The sequence below is a fragment of the Mobula hypostoma genome, chromosome 13, assembly GCF_963921235.1.
Source record: "Mobula hypostoma chromosome 13, sMobHyp1.1, whole genome shotgun sequence".
In the NCBI taxonomy this organism is placed as follows: Eukaryota; Metazoa; Chordata; class Chondrichthyes; order Myliobatiformes; family Myliobatidae; genus Mobula; species Mobula hypostoma.
The window spans coordinates 73,694,142-73,717,933 of record NC_086109.1 but is presented as its reverse complement, the minus strand read 5'-3'; the positions used below and the strand labels follow the sequence as shown (position 1 = coordinate 73,717,933).

Sequence of the window (23,792 nt, the reverse complement as noted above, 5' to 3'; positions counted from 1 at the left end):
CAAGTTCCTGGTACACAGAAAATTAAAGAGCATGTAGAGACGAAATAGAGTTCGTTCTATTTTGGCTGCGAATTCAAGGAAAAGAAAGAACAACCAATGACCATGTGACACAGAAAAGCAATAGGAGAAAAGTCATTTCCCCAAAAGAAGTTGAACATTTTTTAAAACTAGGTTTTAACAACCCCAGTCAAAGATTGCAAATGAGCATAATTTTGCGTGGGACAACTTTGTGTGACAACAGAAATAACCCTAATTTGATGCATCTGTAATAAGGCGCCTTTCACGAGCAGCTGAGAAGCCAATTAACTGGCAAATATTGTCTTGCAATTGCCAGGAATAACATTTTCCAAAACTGCAGATCTCCAATGCCTTTAAGTATAGATGTAGAGCTGAAGGAATTTTGAAGTCAGATAGACTGGGGATCTTCATCTCTAAGAATAAATTTCTCAAATGTAAAAGATGTCAAGTGTTTGGGTTATCCAATTAAGGTATATATTTTCACTAGCAGTTGTTGCATATGATGTACATGAAAAATTATTAATGATACTTCCATACAAAATTCTGGAGGAACTCAGCAAGTCACCAGCATCTATAGAGGGGAATAAACAGTTGACGTTTCGGGCTGAGAAGGGTATTGGCTTGAAATGTTGGCTGCTTATTCACCTCAATAGATGCTGCCTGTCTTGCAGAGTTCCTCCAGCATTTTGTAATGACTTGTTCAAGATAACTAGCATCTAACGATGCTCACAAACAAAAGATGCTGGAAATCACGCAATACACACAAAAAATGCTGGAGGAACTCAGCAGGCTAGGCGGCATCTATGGAAAAAAGTACAATCAACATTTTGGGGCGAGACCCTTCGACAGGACTGGAGAAAGAACGATGAGGAATAGATTTAAAAGGTAGGGAAGGGGAAAGAGAAACATAAGGTGATAGGTGAAACCAGGAGGTGGAGGGATGAAGAGCTGAGAAGTTGATTGGTGAAAGAGATACAGAGCTGAAGAAGGGGGAGTCTGATAGGAGAGGACAGAAGGCCATGGAAGAAAGAAGGGGGAGTAGCACCAGAGGGAGGTGATGGGCAGGCAAGGAGATGAGGTGAAAGAGGGAAAATGGGATGAGGAATGAGGGGGAGGGTCATTACCAGAAGTTCAAAGAATCGATGTTCAAGGATGCTTCCAGTTTTCTTGGGGTCTCGGAGCTAGAAATTCACTCGGGAAGAATTATTTAAGCTGCTTTTCTGCAGCTCATTATAGGTTTTAGTTATACAGTGCCATTTTCCTGTCCTCAAGAAGTTGTTTTCTGTTTCATATCAAAACTTTAACAGTTTTGTTCCATAACTTCTTGCTTGATCTCTCACATGTTAACTTTAGAATTTAGTAACACACAAGGAGTGTATCTCCAGCTTCCTAGTTTTGGTCTATTACTGAAAAAAATCCATAACTAGTCCTACTATTCCAGAAGGACTTCTTCCTTGGTCTTGTACCCAGTGAATCTTAAAAAAACTATTTTTGTCATGTGTTTTTTTACATGGGGTATCAATTACAAGTACTGCATTTATTACTCATTCCAAATTGTCCTTGAACACCAGAGTTTGCAAAGTGAGAATGCTCATTGTGTTGTTGGGTGGGGTTGTTCATGATTTTGATCCAGTGCCATTGAAAGGTCAGCAACACACACCCACATCTGGATGAATTTTGAGGTGGAGTTATTTCCACTTCAGCCACTCTGAGCAAGGTCATGGCTGAAAATGGTTTCATTTCTTTCTCAAAAACAGAAAATGTTGGGAATATTCATTAGTTCAAGCTGCATCTGTGGGAAGCGAAACAGAATCAATGTTTTACATCGAAGGACCAAGAAGGAGACAAGAGAAGTTTGTTAAGTTATGGTTTAGAGTTATCACCACTCCGCCCCTCCAGAGGATGGGAGATGGTGCCTACAGTAGTTCAGACTCACGTAGTATCCAAGCTTGACTAATCCAGCCCCAAGCGCCAATCCTTATCCTGGTTATGGGGATCCCACCACCAAGCAGATTTTTCCCTTCCCCCTCCCCCACTTTCTACTTTCCGCAGGGGTCACTCCCTACACGACTTCCTTATCCATTTGTCTCTCCCCACTGATCTCCCTCCTGGCACTTGTCCTTGCTAGTGGAACAAATGCCACACTTGCCCCTACACCTCTTCCCTCACTACCATACAGGGCCCCAAACAGTTCTTCCAGGTGAGGTGACACCTCACCTATGGGTCTGTTGGGGTCACCTGCTATATCTGGTGCTCCTGGTGTGGCCTCCTGTAAATCGGTGAGACCTGATGTAGATTGGGAGACCACTTCACCGAAAACCTTCTTGGTGATGTCGCATACTAGAAAAAGCAGGATCTTTTTAAATTTAATTCCCCTTCCCATTCCTATTCTGACATGTCAGTCCATGGCGATCTCTGTGACCGTGATGAGGCTACACTCAGGTTGGAGGAGCAACACTTTCTATTCTGTCTGGGTAGCCTCCAACCTGATGGGATGAACATTGATTTCTCAAACTTCTGGAAATGGCCCATCTCTACTCCCTCTCCTTCACCATTGCCCATTCCCATTTCCCTCTCTCACCTTATCACCTTACCTGCCTATCACCTCCCTCTGGTGCTCCTCCCCTTTCCCTTTCTTCCATGACCTTATGTCCTCTCCTATCAGGTTCCCCTTCCAGCTCTTTATCCCTTTCACCAATCAACTTTCTACCTCTTCACTTCACCCCTCCCCCTTCCGGTTTCACCTATCACCTACTACCTTGTATTCCTTCCTCCCCTCTACCCACCACCTTACTCTGACCTTATCCTTTTTCTCCAGTCCTGAAGAAGGGTCTTGTTCTGAAACATCAATTGTCTACTCTTTTCCATAGATGCTGCCTGGCCTGTTGAGTTCCTCTAGCATTTTCAATGTGTTGCCTGAAGTTATGGATGTGACTTGCTGATTCTCCTTACCTGCATTGATTTAATGTGATCTGGAGACCTATTATGGATAAGAATATGGGCCTCTGTGAGACTTGCACTTTCTCTCTTAGGGACTATTCAGACATCTCCCACACCCATTCCACTTGATTCCTTTCTGCACCCACCTTCTCCTATCAGATCCCATCATCTACAGCCCATTGTCACTTCCACCTATCATCTCCCAGCTTCTGTCACTATTCACATTCACTCCCTTGTCCATTTGCCTATCAGATCTTCTCACCTATTTCTTGCTACACCTTGCTCCATCCCTTTCCTTCACCTTTTTTTACTGGCCCTCTCCCCTCTATTTTTCAGTCCAGATGAAGGAAGGGACTTGACCCAAAATGTCAACTTTCCACATCGTTTCCCTAGTGCTGCCTGACTTACTGAGTTCCTCTAACATCTGAAACAGAAGGTATTCTGCAGATGCTGGAACTTCAGAGTAATACACACAAAATGCTGGAGGAGCTCAGCAGGTCGGGCAGCATCTAATGAAAGGAATCCATGGTTCCTCAAACATCTTGTTTGTTGATTTAGTCAAAGTTAGTTCCCAAGATAGTTGCAGTAAAGGTGGAAGCTGCTCCTGAAGTTAAGGTGCTAGATTGGGGGAAAACTGATTTCAGTAGTGTAAAAGAGAATTTGATGAAAGTAGATTGGAAACAGATGTTTATGGGTAAAATGGCATCTGATAAGTGGGAGTCATTTAAAAGGGAATGAGAATTAGAATTAGGTTTTATATCACTGACATATGTCATGAAATTTGTTGTTTGGTGGCAGTGCAAAAAAGGAGCCAAAATACTGTTCATGGATCGGTTCATTTTCTGTTCAGAAACCTGATGGCAGAGGGGAAGAAGCTGTTTCTAAAACTTTGAGTGTGTGTCTTCAGGTTCTGGTATCTCCTCTTGATGGTAGCAATGAGAAGAGAGCATGTCCTGGGTGTCCTTAAGCATGGATGCTGCCTTCTTGAGATATCGCCTCAAAAAAGAGTTAATGAAAGTTCAGGGCTAGCATGTTCCAGGAAGGATGAAAAGTGAAGCTGGTATGATTAGGAAACCTTGGATGATAAAGTTTTCATCAGGGTTAAAAAAAGAAGCATTTGATAGGTATGGGCAACTGGAAATGGGTGTATCTCTTGAGAAATATAGAGGGTGTTGGAAAGAACTTAAGAAAGCAAAAAAATGATCCATGAAAAAATATCCTTGGCAAGTAAAAGTTATGGAGAATCTAATCCCGTAAGCAGCTCAGGAGCAAAAATTGTAAGGAAAAGACTAAATCCCACTATCATACGTATAGGTAATCTATGAGTGGAGTCAGGGGATATGGGTAAAGTTCTGAATGAATATTTCTCATCAATGGGAAAGATGTGGGAGACGGTTAGTTTGGGTAAGTATACACTGATGGTCTAAAGCATGTCAGTATTAAGAACATGTAAGTGTTAGAGGTTAAGAGTTCATAACAACCAGAGACAAATGGGATGGAAAGCTGGGCAAAGAGTGGGCAAATGGAGTTTAATCCCAATGAGTGTGGAGCGATGCCATTTGGGAAGTCATTTGTGGATCATAATGGAATAGGACACATGCAATAAATGGTAGGGTGCTAAGGAATGTTGGGGTTCAAGTCAATGGTTCCCTGAAAGTGCCAACACGACTATATAGGGTGGTGAAGAATGCATATGGCATGCTTCATTGGTCAGGGTATAGGATTTGGGATGTTGTGTTGAAGGTTTACAAAACAATGGTTAGAATATTGCGTGCAGTTCTAGTCACCACAGGATAAAAGGGACGTGGTCGCACTTGCAGAAAGTACGGAGGAGATATGCTGAGCGTGTTTTTCCTGGAGCAAAGAAAGCTGAGGGATGACCCAATAGAAATACATAAAATTACAATCAGAATCAGGTTTATTATCACTTACATATGTCATGATATGTGTTGTTTTGTGGCAGCAGAACAATGCAAGACATAAAAAATTACTGTAAGTTATAATAAATAAATAGTGCAACAGATGAATAAGGAGGTAGAGATGATAGGTCATGGGTCATAGAAATCTGATGGTGGAGGGGTAGAAGTTGATCTTAAATCATTGAGTGTGTGTCTTCGGGCTCATTAGAAACATTAAGTAAATAACTCCTGGATGGTGAGTGTCCTTAACGATGGATGCTGTCTTCTTGAGGCACTGCCTCTTGTAGATGTCCTTGATGGGAGGAAGAGTTGTGCCAGTGAAGGAACTGGCTGAGTCTAAAAACCCCTGCATTCTGTGCATCGGTGGCTCCATATCAGGCTGATGATGCATCCAGTCATAATGCTCCATAGAAATTTGCAAGGCTTTTAGTTGACATACCAAACCTCCTCAAACTCCTAACCAAGCAGAGCTGCTGGTGTGTCTTCTTTGTGTTTGCACCAGTGTGTTGGATTCAAGATAGATCCTCTGAGAAGTTGTTGCCTAGGATCTTGAAGCTGCTCCCATTTTTACCCTTTCAACCACTGACCCCTGTGTGTTCTTCTAGATTCCCCTTCCTAAAGTCTACAATCAATTCTTGATCACATTGAGTTCAAAATTGTTGTTGTGACGCCCCTCAACCAGCCGATCTATCTCGCCCCTATATGTGTCCTCATTGCCATTCAACAGTGGTGTTATCAGCACGTTTATAGATGGTGTTTGAGCTGTGCCTAGCCACACAGTCATGAGTACAGAGAGCAGAGCAGCAGGCTAAGCAGACATCTTGAGGTGAGCTTGTGCTGATTATCAGCAAGTTGGAGATGTTACTACCAATCCACGTTGACCATTGTCTCCTGATGAGGAAGCTGAGGATCCTGAATCTATGGAGACGTAGATAAGGTAGGTAGGATCTTTTTATAGTGATAGGCCAATGAAAAACAGGCCAGCTGGTGGTGTAGTGGCATCAGCACTGGACTTCGAGGAGGATGGTCCTGAGGTCGAATCCGGCGGGGCCCCAACCCGGGCAGCAGCAGTATCTGTGCGGAAGAAAGGTCTGGCAATCTACTTCCATACCTTGCCACAAAAACCCAATGAACAACCGCACTATCCATAGGGTTGCCATGATTTGATGACACTCAATAACAAACCATGAAAAATAGGAAGGCATAGGTTTATGGTGAGAGCGAGGAGTTTTAAAGGGGATTTAAGTAGCAAGTGTTTTTACAGAGTAGTTGATATCTGGCACTCCCTGCCAAAAGAAGTGGTGGAATCAGATATAATCACATTGTTTAAGAGGTGTTTGGACACTAATGCACAGAAAGATATGGGCTTAAAGCAGGAAAATGGGAATAATGTAAATGGACAAAAAGAACGTCATAGCTGTGGGGTCAAAACACTCGTTCCTGTGTTGTATGATTGCACAGCTCTATGGATTTTGCCAACAATTCAGTTCCCTTGAATGCTTCGAACCACTCTTGATAAATTACATCAATATTTCAGATTTATTTAAAGTTCAGAGTATATTTATTTATTATCAAAGTATGTATAGAACCTTGAGATTCGTCTTCTTGCAGGCAGCCACAAAACAAAGAAATGCAATAGAACCCACTTAAAAAAAAACCCAAACGACAAAGACTATCAAACACCCAATATGTGAAAAAATCTTGCAAACAATAAAAAAGTAAGTAAATAACACACAGAAATTTAAACTTGCAGAGTCCCAGAAAGTGAGGGCAGAGACATGGAGCCAGCTCAGCCCTCAGGCGACTGAAGTTGGTCCAGGAGCCCGATGGCTGCAGGCCATAGCCACCGTCTAAATTTAACTGAGTTCATTAGACGCTGGCAAATAACCTGTACTTTAAGAGAACACTACTTAAATGCCTGCATATCAATTGCAAGATAATCCCCAAATTTGTGCGATAAACTACCATTGGAAAATATCCATTTAGGAAGCAGAGGAAGTGGGACAGGCAATCAGATGAAATCTCACTCAACTATATATAGGCAAATACCAAAAAAAAGCACCTATAAGATCTCTAATTGCACTGAAAGGACAGATGATAAATGAATAGGCCATGGGATCATAGAAATGCAAGTTAAAAGCATGGCAGGCTCCTTCCACCCCATCTCCCCCTACAGCAACATTTTGGACCTTGAGTGTGGAATTTTCCATTATGTGGTCAGAGCACTCAGCAGGAGCACTGAAGCAGGAAATTCTGACCAGGAACTGGATTAAAGCCATAATATACATTTTTTTCCCTGAAATTTATTGGTAAATTGTTCAGTTATTCCTGCCAGGGACAGGGAGAAGGAGTAAAGAGTGTGTCTTAGTCCATTCATGGCAGAAAATCTGGCCCAGGTCCCCACTGTGGATGAACTCCTGTCAGACTCTTTACGACTGATTAAAATACTGTGGCTGACACTGAATAGCAAACGCACAATGTATTTAAAATAAGCTTAGTATAGCATTTTATTTTTTTTAAAGTATATATTTATTCTGTTTGTGTTTAGCCTTGGCCTAGTATTATGTTAAACTTTTTTTTGTCTAAGAACTTAATGCACTTTGTCTGACATGATGAAAAACAACTGGGGCTTAAAAAGGGTGTTTTAAAAGGATGCAGCATAAATTAATTTGACACTAAAGTGAATGGTGTCAAAAATGGTTGTTGTGATGCGTCTAGTGTGGTAGTGTAGTGGGTAGTGCTTGTCGCTCTCACTTTCAGCTTCCACCGCTGGCTATCAGTCTTGCGAAAAGGAGAGCTGAATGTGTAACTCACACCTTGCCAGCACATAGCCTCTCCCACAGGAAACCTCACATAATGCCTCCTCGTTGATGACACATGGAAACTGAACTCCTTTCGGACTCAGGCTGAGCTACAGAGGACAGGGAAGAGTTCTGCCCCTCTTCACACGTAGCACGCAGACCCACTGGTGTGTGGACATGCCCTGGTGCTTGTGAGCCGGAGCCCCAGCTACGGGTAAACAGCCCCATTGCCTTGTGGGCAGCCTCGGGAGAGACGAAGGCTACTGGAGTAAACCCAGACAACAAATCCGGAGTGGAGCCCCTGAGGTGGTTGGACGTCATTGAGCCATCCTTCTGGCAGCTCCTTCAGCCAAGCTGATGCCAAGCGAATTGCTTCATCAGCTTTCCTTTGGACTATACTGGCGAGTCCAAGAGAGGGATCTTGATGACTGGGCATCTCAGGATCTCCATACCTTCCACCCAAGCTTGTGATAATGATGATCATCACCCATTTTCCTTCGAGACAGACAGCACTAACCACCACCACCACTAAAGAGAATATCCCGTTAGCTTTTCTAACATTTCACATGTGAATCTATTATGGTTGTTTGTTGCATACAGTGCTTCCTGAGCAGTCTCCTCTACATCAGTGAGACCCCACGCAGATTTGGGGGAGCATTTCATTGAGTGCCTTCACTTCATCTGCCATGATATTCAGGATCTCCCTCCTGCAGGCCAGCCATTTTAACTTTACGTCCCATTTCTCCAATGACATATTTTTCGGTGGCCCTCTTCTCTACACAGATTGGAGGGTCAACACCTCATATTCCATTTTGCTTGTCTTCAAAACTGACGACATCAACATCGATTCTCTAATTACCTGTAACCAGTCTCCTTTGTTTTTTCCTCCTCCCCCCTTTGTTTTCCAATATTCTTTTGGTCCTCTCTTTCCCCTCCCCTCTCTCACAACTTACTCATCAACTACACCTTACTCCCTCTAGTTCCTCACCTCCTTCCCTTTATTTCATGATCTACTGTCTTCTTCTATCAGATTCCTCCTGCTTGAGATACCTGCGTGTTTCACCTATCACCTCCCATTTCCTCCCGCTCCCACACCTTCCTAACTTTCCCTCTCTCACCTGGATTCACCTACTTATCACCTGCCAGCTCATGTTCCTCCCCGCTCCTCCCCCCAACACTTTTATTCTGGCCAATGCCCTCTTTCGTTCCAGTACTAATGAAGGATCTTGGCCCAAATCATCGGCTGTTCATTCCCTCCCATTGATGCTGCTGAGTTCCTCCAGCATTTTATGTGTGTTGTTCTTTACTAAGGGTGGAGGGCTGGAGATTTGTGTCTATCAAAGGAGGTGTAAGATGCCTTTTCCCTCCGCTGCCCTGCAGGTCACATTTGGGCAAGGTGTAGTACCTGCTTAGCCACCCCGCTGATTAGGATCACGTGAAGCCATGGGTGCAGGTAGTGGATGGCTGTATGAGCAGCTGGTGCATATCACAAGTCCTGGTTATGTGATCACTGGCACCAGGCAGTCAATCTGCTGAAGAGTATTGACAGTGGCTGCGGTCACCTGGCTTGAAAAGGTGCTGCCCAGAAGAAGGCAGTGACGAACTCCTTCAGTAGAAAAATTTGCCAAGAGCAGTCACGGTCATTGAAAGACCATGATCACTTATGTCACAGGACATGGCACATAACGAACAAACACTTGTAACTTCTATGCTGCCCTTAAAGATTTGTTTACGTTCTCCCCCAGGTATCTCTGATTCTGCACCCAATTGGAAATTACGTATTAGACCGCGTTGTCCCTCCTTTATCTTCCTAATGAAATTATAACTCCCAAGTGTTAAATTTCTTCTGCACCACTGCCATTTTCACTAGTCAGTCTCTGTGTTCCCGAAACATCCCACTTTCCTCGACATCTTTTGCCACATTATCAAGCTCTCTGCTATTTTTGAACTGTGCAAGTATGCCCATTCTCACATCCCACTCACTAATAACAGCAAAGGTCCTAATAACAACCTAAAGGGCATGTGAATATTTCCTACAGGTCTGGAACATACTCACTGTTTTCTATCACGACCAGTTTTATGTCCTTATTCTCACTGTCCCTTTAATTCTATTGGCCTTTAATTTTGCTGACAAGTCTATCATGCACTGCACTTTCAAATATTTCAGAAGTCCACCCACACCATTTCAACTGCATTATCCTTATTATTCCTTTCCATGACTTCATCAAATTAAATTAGTTAATTTCCTTTATCAAATTCATGATGATTCTCATTTATTACCACACGCTCTTCCAAATACCAATTCATTTTGCCCTAATTATTGTCTCTAAAAAGTTTCTGCAGTAGGCTGATGGGCTTGTAATTGGCAACTTTGACCCTATCTCCCACTTATGGAGGGTTTTACTTATTTAGATATATAGGCCCTTAAGGCCCGTCAAGCTGCATCATCTAGCAACCACCAAAACCCTGATTTAATCCTAATCTAATCATGGGATAATTTACAATGACCAATTAACCTACCCGGTAAGTCTTTAGACTGGAGGACCTGGAGAAAACACATGAATTCCATGGGGAGGACGTACAGGTGCTCCTTACAGTGAATGCCGGGATTGAACTTTGAACTCTGAACTCTGACATCACAGGCTGTACTTGTGTCATGCTAACCGCCATGTTACCATGACGCCCCATTTTAACAAGGCAGCTCTCTTCATGCTGCAACATTCCATTGCCAGACGTTAAGTAAAGAATTAAACCAATGGCCTATCTTCACAATTTGTATTTATTCACTTAACTTACATTTAGTTTTTGCCTCCTGTTTCTATTGCACTGTACAACCTGTAAAAAGTCTGAGAAGAGATTTAAAATAGATCATTGCACGTGGATTTATATTACAGTCCTTCAGCTGCACATGCACACTATCTCCCACTGAGTAAGGGTGAACATAAAGTTATGTTTAAAGATGCAGGTTGCCATTGACATGTTTAATAAAACTCATCCATTTATGGACATATGTTGAAGATCATCATGGGTTTTTGGATTTGACCCATAACCAGAAATTAGACCACTGAAGAAAATTATGCCCGAGGGACATAGATAAGGTGTAACATGCAGTTTTTTTCCCAGGCAAAGGGAATCAAGAACTAGGGGAGCATAGGTTTAAGGTGAGAGGGGGAGGGGAGGAATTTTATAGGAACCCTAGGATGTAAAGACACTGTTGGCGCGTGGGCAAGTGGTTCAGGGGTGTCGGTCTAATGATCTGAAGGTTGCTAGTTCGAGCCTCAGCTGAGGCAACATGTTGTGTCCTTGAGCAAGGCACTTAACCACACATTGCTCTGCGACGACACTGGTGCCAAGCTGTATTGGCCCTAGTGCCCTTCCCTTGGACAACATTGGTGGCGTGGAGAGGGGAGATTTGCAGCATGGGCAACTGCCGGTCTTCCATACAACCTTGCCCAGGCCTGCGCCCTGGAAACCTTCCAAGGCGCAAATCCATGGTCTCACAAGACTAATGGATGCCTATATATATATATATATAAAAAAAGACACTGTTAAAGAGGTCATTTGTGACCCCAATCCCTTCAACCTTACAAGTCCTGAAGGTGAGTGGTGAACTATAACTTCAACATTTATAAATTAATCCAGTTTGCCAGACCAAGACTTCAGTAATTGATTTACATTTGAAATCCAATGCAGGAAAAGGAGCTTGAGGTGAGAAACTATTTGAAGACATACTTCAATTAATTTAAAATTTAGGGGTTTTAATTGTTTTTGTCTTTCTCCTTTCGATCTAATCTTCAATTCCGCCTTATCTTGCTTGTGGTTTGTCCACTCACTGGCCACTTTATTGGGTACACCTGTACATTGGCTCATTTATGCTAATATCTAATCAGCCAATCATATGGCAACAACTCAATACACAAAAACATGCATATATGGTCAAGAGGTTCAGTTGTTGATTGGACGAAACATCAGAATGGGGAGAAAGTGTGAATTAAGTGGAGTGATTGTTGGTGCCAGAATGGGTGGTTTGAGTATCTCAGAAATTTCTGATCTCCTGAGATTTTCCGGCATAACAGTCTCTAGTACTTACTGAGAATAGTGGAAAAGAGACCAATCAGTGAGCAGCAGATCTGTGGGTGAAAATGCCTTGTTAATGAGAGAAGAGAGTGGCCAGAATGGTTCAAGCTCACACGAAGACGACAGTATCTCAAATAGCCATGTAATACAACAGTGGTGTGGCAGAAGAGCATGTCTAAATACACAGCATGTCGAACCTTGAAGCGGATGGGCTAGAGCTGCAGCAGACCACGAACATCAGTCAGTGACCTCTTTATTAGGTTCAGGAGCAGGAAGAGGCCACTGAGTGTAATTTTGTTCAAATTATCTCATAACCTCAGTCATCCATTCTGTTTCTTTCTCTTTTGATTCGCATTGATTAAGGAGATAAACCCTTGACCCCTATCATTTACCGAGGTCCCAGATGCCTCACAGATTCTGTTTCATTATCATCAATAGAAAGAGTCATTGAATTGTTGATGCTCAAAGGAGGCCATTTGATCTGTCAATTTTATACTGACTCCAACAAGAGCAATCTCGTCAGTGCCATTCCTATGATTTTCCTACTTTACCCTGGAAATTATTCTCTCTAAAGTGCCCATGTAATTTATTTCAAAAAACCCTGATTGATTTTGTTTCCATTATCTGTAAAGACAGTGAATTTGACTTCCTAACTGCAATCTGATTTTTTTCTTTTTAGAAAAGATTATTTCCTAGCATGTCCTTTTTACATTTTGTTCATCACTCAATTTCAGTTCCTCTGGTACTGGAACTAAGTGCATCTCACCCTACCATGGACTTTTTACTCTCCTCCCACACAGTAGGCGCTACAGGAGCCTCCGCTCCCGCACCAGCAGGCACAGGAAGAGCTTCTTCCCTGAGGCTGTGACACTGCTGAACCTCTCATCACAGCGCTAAGCAGTATTGCACCCATATTGTACTGTCTCAGTACTTTTATATTTGTGTGCCGTAGCACTTTTTTATTCGCAGTTATTTTGTAAATAACTCTATTCTTTGCAGTTCTGGTCAGATGCTAAATGCATTTCATTGGCTTTGTATCTATACTCGGCACAATGATAATAAATTTGAATCTAATCTAATCTTCTGATTCTCCAATCTAAATGAGTCCTGATCTTGTCCACCTCTACCAGATTTCCTCTCAATCTTTTTAGCTCCAAGCAGAACTATCATGTTCCCAGTCTTAAAGATGAAATCTCTCATCCCTGCAACCTGTCCAGTAGGTCTTTATAAGACCTTCACGTCCATTCTGAAGAGTGGTTAGCAGAACTGAATGCAGGAACCCAAATATGGCATAACCAATGATTATATAAGTTTGAGATAATATTGCCACTATCTTACTCTGTTCTTCAATGTTTGACTTACAGTAGCGGAAGTTTTCTGTAATCACCTCCACAACATGGCCTCTCAGTCTCAAGGATTTCCGAATCAGAATCAAGCTTAATATCACTGGCATATGCCATGAAATTTGTTAACTTAGCAGCAGCAGTACAATGCAATACATGATAAATATAGAGAAAAAAATAATTAAGTGAATTACAGTAAGTATATATATGTATATTAAATATTTAAATTAAAAATAGTGCAAAAACAGAAATAATAAAAAAAGAAGTGAGGTAGTGTTCATGCAATCAATGTGCATTTAGAAATTAGATGGCAGAGGGGAAGAAGTTGTTCCTGAATCACTGACTGTGTGCCTTCAGATTTCTTTACCTCCTTTCTGATGGTATACGTAATTACTTCCATCGCCCTCTGTTCATGCATTCTTAGTCTACATCAGTGGTTTCCAAATATTTTTGGATTACCACCTTCTTGACATCCAGACCACATCTCCCATGCCCCTCTCCCTTTTGGACCATTACATAAAAACTATAAAGAATTTTGGTTTACTATGCACTGAAAGAAATTAGGAACTGAAAATTCAAAGTAGTGACAAATAATTGCAAACAAATATTCAAGTCTACTTAACGCTACAAAATAAAATTATTTCTTTATTTAAATTACAGTAAAAAAAATTTTTGTCATCAATATTAGAGTGTACATTAGCAGATTCACTACTTCATTGCTTTTTCATCTTTCATTGAGATGGATGGGCTTAGTGCAGTGATATCAGCTTCTCAACATCAGGCTGAATATCACTCAGAAGGAGTCTTATATTCCCATGTTCAGTAATATGAAGTCCTTTTCATTGCTTTAAAAGTTGGACTACTGCACTGAAACTCTGCTCTACTACATATGATGTTGGAAAGGCAATAAAGAGCATCTCGACCTTTTTCCATAGTGCAGGATGGCATTCAGAGATTTCTTTCGACAACCAAAAGTATTGATATGCTTTTTTTAAACCTCAGCCTTAGCTCAAAGTCATTTTGTAGTAAGATCAGATTTTCCTCCATCCTTCTTGTAAATTCCTCATTATAAGTGTTCAGGAATGGATTTACTACCCAATCTGCAACTTGGATTGAGAGAAGATCCTGAAATGCCATCAGGCATGTCTTTATGCTCTTCCAGATGGGCACAGTATACTTGAAGATCATTATCTGGTACTCTTTCTTTCTCTTCCAACTCAGAGAGGCTCAGAAATTGGAAAGGGTCATAATGTTGTTCAATGTTTCACTTTAAGTAGAGTTAACTTGGACAGAAATGTGGAGATGACTGATTCACATAACTTCCTTGCAATTAAAGATTGATTTAATTGAATTTTGCGAGATATTCTGACAAACAAGCCATATCGTGCCTAATATTCGTGAGTTGAATACAGAATGAAACATTTGAGTTTTCAAAGAATTTTATCACAGTTTCAAAAAACAGATAAAAACATCTCAGGCAGTTTCCTTTTGAGACCCATCTGACCTCTGCATGCAGCAGCAAGTGTTAAAACTGTTCATCATTCTCAATGCAAAGCTCTCAAAATAGTCAAAAATTTTATTTACCAAGTGCAAGTTTATGGTTATTTGACTGTACATCTATACAACCAAACAATCCAATGTTCCTCTGGTTCATGGTGCACCCACACAACATATATCACACACAGCACATATACCAAAGCATTATACTATAAATAAGTCAATAAAGTATACTGTAATTCAAAATGTATGTTTAAGAGCAGCACAGGTAAACAATAAAGAGTACAGGAAACATCTCACTGTCCTAGTGACAAGACCTAGGTGGTGGCAGGGAATTCATTAGTCTCACAGCCTGAGGGAAGAAGCTATTACCCAGTCTGTCAGTCCTGGTCCTGACTCCCTGCTGATGGTAGAGGGTCAAAGAGATTGTGGGGTGGGTGGTACGGATCAAAAACGCTTTGCGCCCCTTGTCTGCAGTGCTTCTGGTAAATCTGACTAATGAGGGGAGGGAGACACCTATGATGCTCTCAGTGGTTTTCACTATCATCTGTAGGATCTTGTGGTCCAATGTCTTGCAACTTCCGTACCACATATTGATGCAGCCAGACAAGGCACTCTCGATGAAGCTCCTGTAGAAAGTTGATAGAATGGGAGTGAGGAGCCTTGCACGCCTTAATGTCCTTAGGAAGTGTAGATGCTACAATGCCTTCTGAACAAGTGAGGAGGTGTTGATGCTCCAGGTTAGATCATCCATTAGGTGCACACCAAGAAACTTTGTGCTCTTCACTGTCTCCACAGCAATGCCATTGATGTGCAATGGAGTGTGCTTGACCTGTGCCTTCCTGAAGTCCACAATCATCTCTTTTGCCTTGTCCACATTGAGACTCTGTGATAACAGTATTTAATGATTGGTGCATCCAATCACTTAGATTCTTTTATGTTGAGATGTTGTCTGTGAATTACACAGTGAATGGTAAATATGTTAGGTTCAGCTTCCTCTGTCATTGATGGTGCTCCATCTGTTGTACATGCAAGAATATTGGTGAGTGGAATGTCCTTCTCTTTGAAAAATTGCTCAACAACCCAAAATATTGACTCCCCATTTATGTCTGTTTCTAGTCCCCTTGCAAAAAACAACTCTTGAATCATGTTTTTGTCTTTAATGAAGCCAACAAAACCAAGAAGCAAAGATTAGTTGCCTGGCAAAGTTTACTCCAACTGCAGAGCAAATACTGTTGCCCTAAGTATGTGGCACAATGTGTCTTCCATATTCCCAGGCATTTCTTCCACTCTTCTTTATTTTGCTGAGCAGAGTCATTTTAATTAGTTAGTCTGGTGACTATGCACAACTGTACTCAGAACCTTCCTTATTGCTGGCAAAGTCAGTTCTTCTCCAATTGTATGTGTCTTTCTAGATTTAACAATGAGCAATGAAATGTTTTATGAAGCACACAAACCATTACTGTTTTGTTGTGAAGTGCTGACTAACATGCTTTGAAGTTTTTTCAATTTCTGAAAGTTTTCATAGTGACTGAAAATAAGCCAAGATCTCGATTGCTTTCTCGGAGTGTATTCTCTTCAAATGTTCCAGGACCCTAAACTGTTTCATTGTCTGATCTGAAAAAGTCTTTTTCCAACAGTAGACTCATGGTCTGCTGTTGGGCTTGGTGCTGGTATAAATCCATATTTCAGATACTCCACACCATACTGTCTACACGTCTTTTTCATTTTTTCTGCTTCTGCCATTTTTGTATAGATTAATGACTACTTAAACCTATTGCTGAAGTCCAACTTCAAGTGCATCAATAAAGTTACGACATCATCATTGCTCAGTCAAAACCCGACTCTCTGCCTGAAGGTATAGAAAGCGGCGCAGTGATATCTTGATTGGACTGTGAGCCAGAGAAATGCAGTCAAGACTATTCAAAAGGACAGATTCTGAACTTTACCCCATTGAATGCTATACCCTCATTCACAGGAAATGTGTCACTGTGTGATTCGAGGATGCGCATTGCACTAGCCAACACTGAACTACAGTGGTGAAGGGTGATCATGTGCAAACTGGGCCCGGAAATAATACAATTTCTTCAGTCCAGATTTCTCAAAAATGTCAAATACAGAAGTGTTTCATTGCTTTTCAAGATGTACAATGTGCTTCGAGCAAAATCTAAGAGAACGGTGGGTTAGCAAGAGATGAAGTTTACATGATCATTGTAATCAGTTATGAGGTACTGGGGATCAAATACTGATAATAAGTAATTTATTTTTTTTAATTTAAAAGCATAATCCCTCAGCTTTCCCCATTACTCCATTATCTTTATCACCCCTTTGGAAACTGCCACCGCTCCTGGGGATATCACCCACTTTGGGAACCATTGGTCTGTGTTATCTCACCTTATTCTCCCTGCCAAAGTATAGAAGTTTAAATGTCTCTCTATTAAATTTCACTCTTACAGCTCTTCAGCCACAAAAGTAATCGAAGCTGAAGGGTGAGGAAAAAAATTAACATTCAGTTTGCAATGCTGTGATCACAAAGAAGCAGCTTCAGACTAAACTGGAATCACAGATGGATACTCGACAGCTGTGGCAGGACTTGCACATGATAACTTCCTGCAAGGCAAGGTCGGGTAGCAGTGGCAATGAACCATCACTCTCAGATGAGCTGAAGATGCCTTTTGTGCTGCTTTGAACGGGAGAACAACGACATACCCAGAGGAACCCCCAGTTCTCCAGATGACCCTCTAATTTCAGTCTCTGAGGCTGATGTCTGGGCACCCTTCAAGAGGCTGAATCCATGAAAGGAATCTGATCTGATCCAGACAGCATACCTGATTGATTATTGTCATGGTGAGTGCTGGCAATAACAGAACTCAGGTGCGGAGGAAGGGCATACTCTGTCGCGGAGAGCAATGACTGAACCCAGGAGTGGAGGAGCGACAAGACTCTCTTGCAGAGATGGAAACAACATCAGAATACCAACAGAGCATTGGCGGCACGACTGATTCAAATCATTCTCCATACAAAGGATCCCGCGATCAGCGCTAAATGAGGGTCTGCATTAAATGATCATAGAAAGTGGAAACCGTGCCAATCAGAATCAACTTGACAAATTTGGACAGAAAGCACAAGGGCTTGATGACTCTTGTTAAGATAACAATTAATAAATACAGGTGCTTGTGAAACCCAGAAGCGCAACGCTCTATGGCTCACCATAGAAGCCCACAGGGTTCATGACAGAGTGCTAAAGATCTGTGAGGACCAAATGACTGAAGTATTTACGAGCATATTCAGCTTCTCAATTCTGCGGTCTGAGACTCCACCTCATTTAAATCTATTGTACCAGTGCCCAAGAAGAACTGACTCAATGAGTACCATTTGGTGGCACTTACAGCAACAGTAATGAAGTGCTTTGAGAGGGTGGTTGTGATATGAATCAACTCCTGCCTTAGGGCTACCTTGGATTCACTCCAATTTGCCTATCACCACAACAGGCCAACAACAGATACAAAATCTTTGGCTTCTCACTCTGCTCTGGATCATCTAGGTATCAGAAACCTGAATTTCAGGCAGCTGTTTAATGTCTACACCTTGGCATTCAACGCAATCATCTCACCTAAACTCATCACCGAGCTTCAAGATCTGGGCCTCTGTACCTCCCCCTGCTACTGGATACCTGCCATCCTCATTGGCAGACCTCAGTCATAGAGGGATGATAACAACAACTCCTCCTCGGTGGCCGTCAGCACAGGTGCATCTCAGTGCTATGTGTTTAGCTCACCCCTCTTCACCTCTTCTCCCTATAGACGCAGGACTGTGTGGCCAACCACAGCTCCTATGCCATCTTCAAATATGCTGATGCACAGGTGGTGATGAGTCAGTTTACCGGAGTGAGAAAGGACAACTAGCTGAGTGGTGCTGCAAAAGCAACCTCTCACTTAGCATCAGGAAAGCTAAAGAGCTAATTGTTGACTGCGGAGCGCAGAAAGAGGCTGAACATGTGCCAGTCTACAACGGGGGAATGGTGGTGGAGAGAGTCAGCAGGTTTAGAGTCCTGGGCATTAACATATGAGATGACCAGCTCTCAGTACAATCACAAGGAAAGTACACCAGCATCGTTACTTCGGAGGAGATTAAGGAGGTTCCGCTTGTCGTCTAACCTTTTACAAACTTCAACAGATGTACTTTTGAACGTATCCTGACTAGCTGCTTCATGGTCGGGTCTGGGCCATGCCATCTTTTTGCAACTATCATTGAGCCAGGGTCCCACAGCACCAGGTTCAAGAACAGCTACTTCCTTTCAACCATTTGGTTTTTGAATCAGTCAACAAAATCCTCTTCACTAAAGGTTAGCAGCACAATGACCACTTTGATCACTTTGTACAGAAGTAGACATTTTGTTTTGTCTTTATTGTGTTTTCTTGTAAAAATTGTGTACAATTTACGAATTTATGCATTTCTTGTGAATGCTGCTTATGTGATGCTGCCGCAAGTAAGTTTTACATTGCACTTGTGCAGGCGTGGACTTCTGCATATAACAATAAACTTGACCTTGACAAGATTACTTACCCGAATGATTCTGAGCTATTAAGATACAGTAAAACTGATAATCCAGCATCTAATTGTTTGAAAATCCTGACAGACATCTGGCTCACTCACTATTACACTAAGTCCTTGTTATCTTGGGTTTATTATCCATGGGCTCACAGGATTGTCTGTGTGTTACTGTCTCTGTGGGTCATGTGTGTAGCCTAGCCTTGGGCAAGGTTGCAAACATCAGCGGCCACCGGCAGGAGCCATGGTTCGGAGTTCTTGTATCTTTTGACTTGTTTAAAAAGCTGGAATTTGCTCTTTTTCCTGCACTTCCTGTCAAATCAATGTGTTCATGAGACAATTATTACAAAACTATGTTTTAATCGTAATGTTTTCTTCAAGTGTTTGTGTAAAATGAGTCCCAAGGGTATTGGATTATTTGAGTTTTACTGGAGACCTCTGGCTTCAGAATTTTTACTGTGGACATTTGGATTCAAAATACTTTTACTCCCGATTTTATTTCCAATGAAAATTAGTATTCTATTATAATTCTCATTACATTATAGAATTAGTATTCTATTATACTATAAGAAACATTGGGTATTTCCTGCCACCAAGTAGTGCTCTAAACTGGAACTTTGAAAATGAAATGGAAAAATTTTAGGAAATAACTTGCAATAGCTTTCATCACTGATTCAGCTCCAGCAGATTTGGCTAGTTTTAAACAACATTTTCAATTCAAATGTAAATGGCAATTCACTCCAATTATATTACACTCCTCCAGATTTCAAATGTAAATCCATTCCTGTAAGAGGTGCCATTCCCAAGCACAGACTATTGAGAAGCCTTCTCTAATCGAATATACAGTGATAGATTCTGCTCTTTTCAAATCTCTTCCATTGTTTGCTGTGAAAATATAATAAATCTATCCCCAGTCTCACAGGAATGGCTGTCTGCAGTCAAGATTACAGGTCGCCAGGAAGAAACGCTAGAAATCCCTGTGGAGGCAAAGAGAAGTCTGTAACCTGTCAAATGAGAAGTTTGTGATGATTAAAACCTGTACTTGTAAAACAATAGATTTGTCTCTGTTAGAGGGGATCTGGAGCAGAAACGTGATTTAATTATTCAAATTATTAACTTCTCATGCATTGCATCTAAAATCTGTAAGCCTTGCTGTATTAGAAAACAACAGAACAAATAGAATTTCATGGTTGGGTCCACAAATCTAATAACTAGATTAATCTGATTTAATATTTTAATAAAAGTTGTTCGCTTCAAAACTTATATTCAAAAACAAATAGAAAATATGGTTACAAACAAGAGAAAATCTGCAGATGCGGAAAGTCCAAGCAACACACACAAAATGCTGGAGGAACTCAGCTGGCCAGGCAACATCTATGGAAAAAAGTACAGTTGACATTTCAGGCCAAAACCCTTCGGCAGGATGGGTACTTTTTCCATAGATGCTGCCTGGCCTGTTGAGTTCCTCTAGCATTTTGTGTGTGTTGCTAAAAAATATGGTTACTGTGATAATATCAAAAACACGCATCTTCTTATTTTAACATCTTCTCAGAAGAATATTATTTATGACGAGATGGACTTAGTTTATTTTTAATTAAGATGGCAGATGTTGTAGAATCTGCTCTGCATAGTCTAGAGACTAGTGATTATTTGCTAAGGTAAGGATGAACAAGGGATTGTTTCACTCAGGTCCATCGTAATATCTTCAGAGGATCTCTGGCAGAATTCAGGACAGTAGCCCACCCTGGAGAGCAGAAAGGAATTGAGCCGGTTGTCTCTGGACATTGAGCTGCACTGTAGCCAGCTCATTCCTGCAGCTGCAGCTCAGCTGTTTACTCCCCAGAATATTCGAAGCTCAAAATTCATTTCTTGCTGGCATTCACAGTAAAAAAAATAAATGCAGTAGGATCAATGAAAACCAATACAGAAACAAACAAACAAAGACAAACTGGTTCAATTTTCAATTCAATGAAGCACCGTCCAGTCAGTTTCCTGAACAGAGAAGTGACAATTTTTGAAGCTGAGGTTGACTTTTTAATGTCCTACAAGCACTCTGTTTCACATAAAGAGCTGCGTGCCTACAAGCATACTCCATCTTCACATTGCCTCTATACTGCTGCCTTTTCCATATGAGTAAAATGGTGATTAGCAAATATAAGATCCTTGGCTCTTTTTATCTATCTATTTATTTATCTATACATTTATTTGTTTGTTTGTTTTATTTATTATTGAGATAAGGCATGGAATATGCCTTTCCAGCCCTTTGAACCGCGCCACCCTACAAGCTCTGATTTAACCATAGCCTAATTACAATGACCAACTAACCTACCAACCAGGATGACTTTGGACTATGGGAGGAAATTGGAGCACCTGGAGGAAACCCACGTGGTCACAGGGAGAATGTACAAAATCCTTACAGGCAATGGCTGGAATTGAACCCGGGTCACTAGTACTGCGAAGCGTTATGATAACCACTACACTACTGTACTGCGCTTTCCGGCTTTGCTCTCAAGGTCAATGTTAGAGTCACCTACACGCTCAGAAACCTTGCCTCAGAAACCTCAGGAAACGACCCTCACTAAGATACACACATCAAAGTTGCTGGTGAACGCAGCAGGCCAGGCAGCATCTATAGGAAGAAGCGCAGTCGACGTTTCAGGCCGAGGCCCTTCGTCAGGACTAACTGAAGGAAGAGTGAGTAAGGGATTTGAAAGCTGGAGGGGGAGGGGGAGATGCAAAATGATAGGAGAAGACAGGAGGGGGAGGGATGGAGCCGAGAGCTGGACAGGTGATAGGCAGAAGGAGATACGAGAGGATCATGGGACAGGAGGTCCGAGAAGAAAGACGGGGGGGGGGTGACCCAGAGGATGGGCAAGAGGTATATTCAGAGGGACAGAGGGAGAAAAAGGAGAGTGAGGGAAAGAATGTGTGCATTAAAAAGAGTAACAGATGGGGTACGAGGGGGAGGTGGGGCCTAGCGGAAGTTAGAGAAGTCAATGTTCATGCCATCAGGTTGGAGGCTACCCAGACGGGATATAAGGTGTTGTTCCTCCAACCTGAGTGTGGCTTCATCTTTACAGTAGAGGAGGCCGTGGATAGACATGTCAGAATGGGAATGGGATGTGGAATTAAAATGTGTGGCCACTGGGAGATCCTGCTTTCTCTGGCGGACAGAGCGTAGATGTTCAGCAAAGCGGTCTCCCAGTCTGCGTCGGGTCTCACCAATATATAAAAGGCCACATCGGGAGCACCGGATGCAGTATATCACCCCAGTCGACTCACAGGTGAAGTGATGCTAAGATACGCTCTGCTGCTAATTTCTCCTCAGAGCAAGTCAGCAAAAATCTCCATGGGGATAGTGTAGATAAACATAACATTTACATTCACAGCTAATAGTGTGATTTGGCTGCTCGACTCAAAAAGAGAATGCATTTATAGCAGCCATTCTTGTGTCCACCTTATTGGCAATTTCCTACTAGGAATGTATAAAGACATCTCATTTTCTAGTTTAAATGACCTCTTCGACTCAAGCATCAGTGACACAGTGGAGAGCAGTAGGCAGCTTGTTATGTTGTGTTGCTGGTCGAATTGTATCACTGGATAGTCATCTAAAGAATGTGCTTTGGCAGTGAGTCATTAGGCCTTGTTAATGTTTTCACCACTGTAATACATTCAACACAAAAGTGTAACCAGAAATAATGCAAAGTGAAATGTGTGAAAATGAACCATCACATTTGGGGCAAAATAGCCCTATTTCATAATATCTTAGATCGGGTTACAACAATGAAGTAAATAACACATACAGTGCTGGAGTAACACAACAGGCCAGGCAGCATCTATGGAGAGAGATAAAGAGGTGATGTTTCATGCTGAGACCCTTCATCATACATCCTGATGAAGGGTCTCAGCCCAAAACACTGATGCTTTATTCTTTTCTGTAGATGTTGCCTGATCTATTGAGTTACTCTGGATTTTCAGCTTCTGCAGAATCTCTTGTGTGAATAAAGTAATTATTCACACTATTGGAATTCCACTAGAGGTTAGGATATATGGACAATGGTAATATGAGTTAAGGGTAAGGATGTAGTTATTCATAAAAGAAAAAATGCCATAGAATACATGGTAAAATTTAAAGCTATTATCAGAATCAGAATCAGAATCAGGTTTATTATCATCGGCATATGTTGTGAAATTTGTTAACTCAGCAGCAACAGTTCAATGTAATACATAGTATAGAAGAAGAAGAAAAAATAAATAAATAAATTACAGTATACTTATATTGAATAGATTAAAAACTGTGTGAAACAACAGAAATAACATGTATTAAAAAAGTGAGGTAGTGTTCGTGGGTTGAATGACCATTTAGGAATCAGATGTCAGAGGGGAAGAAGCTGTTCCTGAATCGCTGAGCGTGTGCCTTCAGGCTTTTGTACCTCCTGCCTGATGGTAACAGTGAAAAAAGGGCATGCCCTGGATTCTGGAAGTCCTGAATAATGGATGTTGCCTTTCTGAGACACTGCTCCTTGAAGATGTCATTGGTACTTTGTAGGCTAGTAGCCAAGATGGAGCTGACTGAATTTACAACCCTCTGCAGCTTCTTTTGGTCCTGTGCAGTAGCCCCCCCCCCCATACCAAACAGTGATGCA

The 23,792-nt window shown here is 41.6% G+C and overlaps 1 long non-coding RNA gene across 3 annotated transcripts in view; it reads left to right on the top strand.

Moving 5' to 3' along the window:
* The window catches only part of LOC134355672 (uncharacterized), a 140,887-nt gene that overhangs the window by 35,941 nt on the left and 81,154 nt on the right, over positions 1-23,792 (top strand). The window contains exon 3 of one of the 3 annotated variants that reach the window (XR_010020154.1): positions 20,061-20,182. The exons of 1 other annotated variant lie outside the window; for it this stretch is intronic. This is a non-coding gene — a long non-coding RNA (uncharacterized LOC134355672). Of the gene's footprint in view, positions 1-17,051; positions 17,775-20,060; positions 20,183-23,792 lie in introns of those variants that run through there. One more of the 3 variants, XR_010020155.1, reaches the window with a different exon arrangement.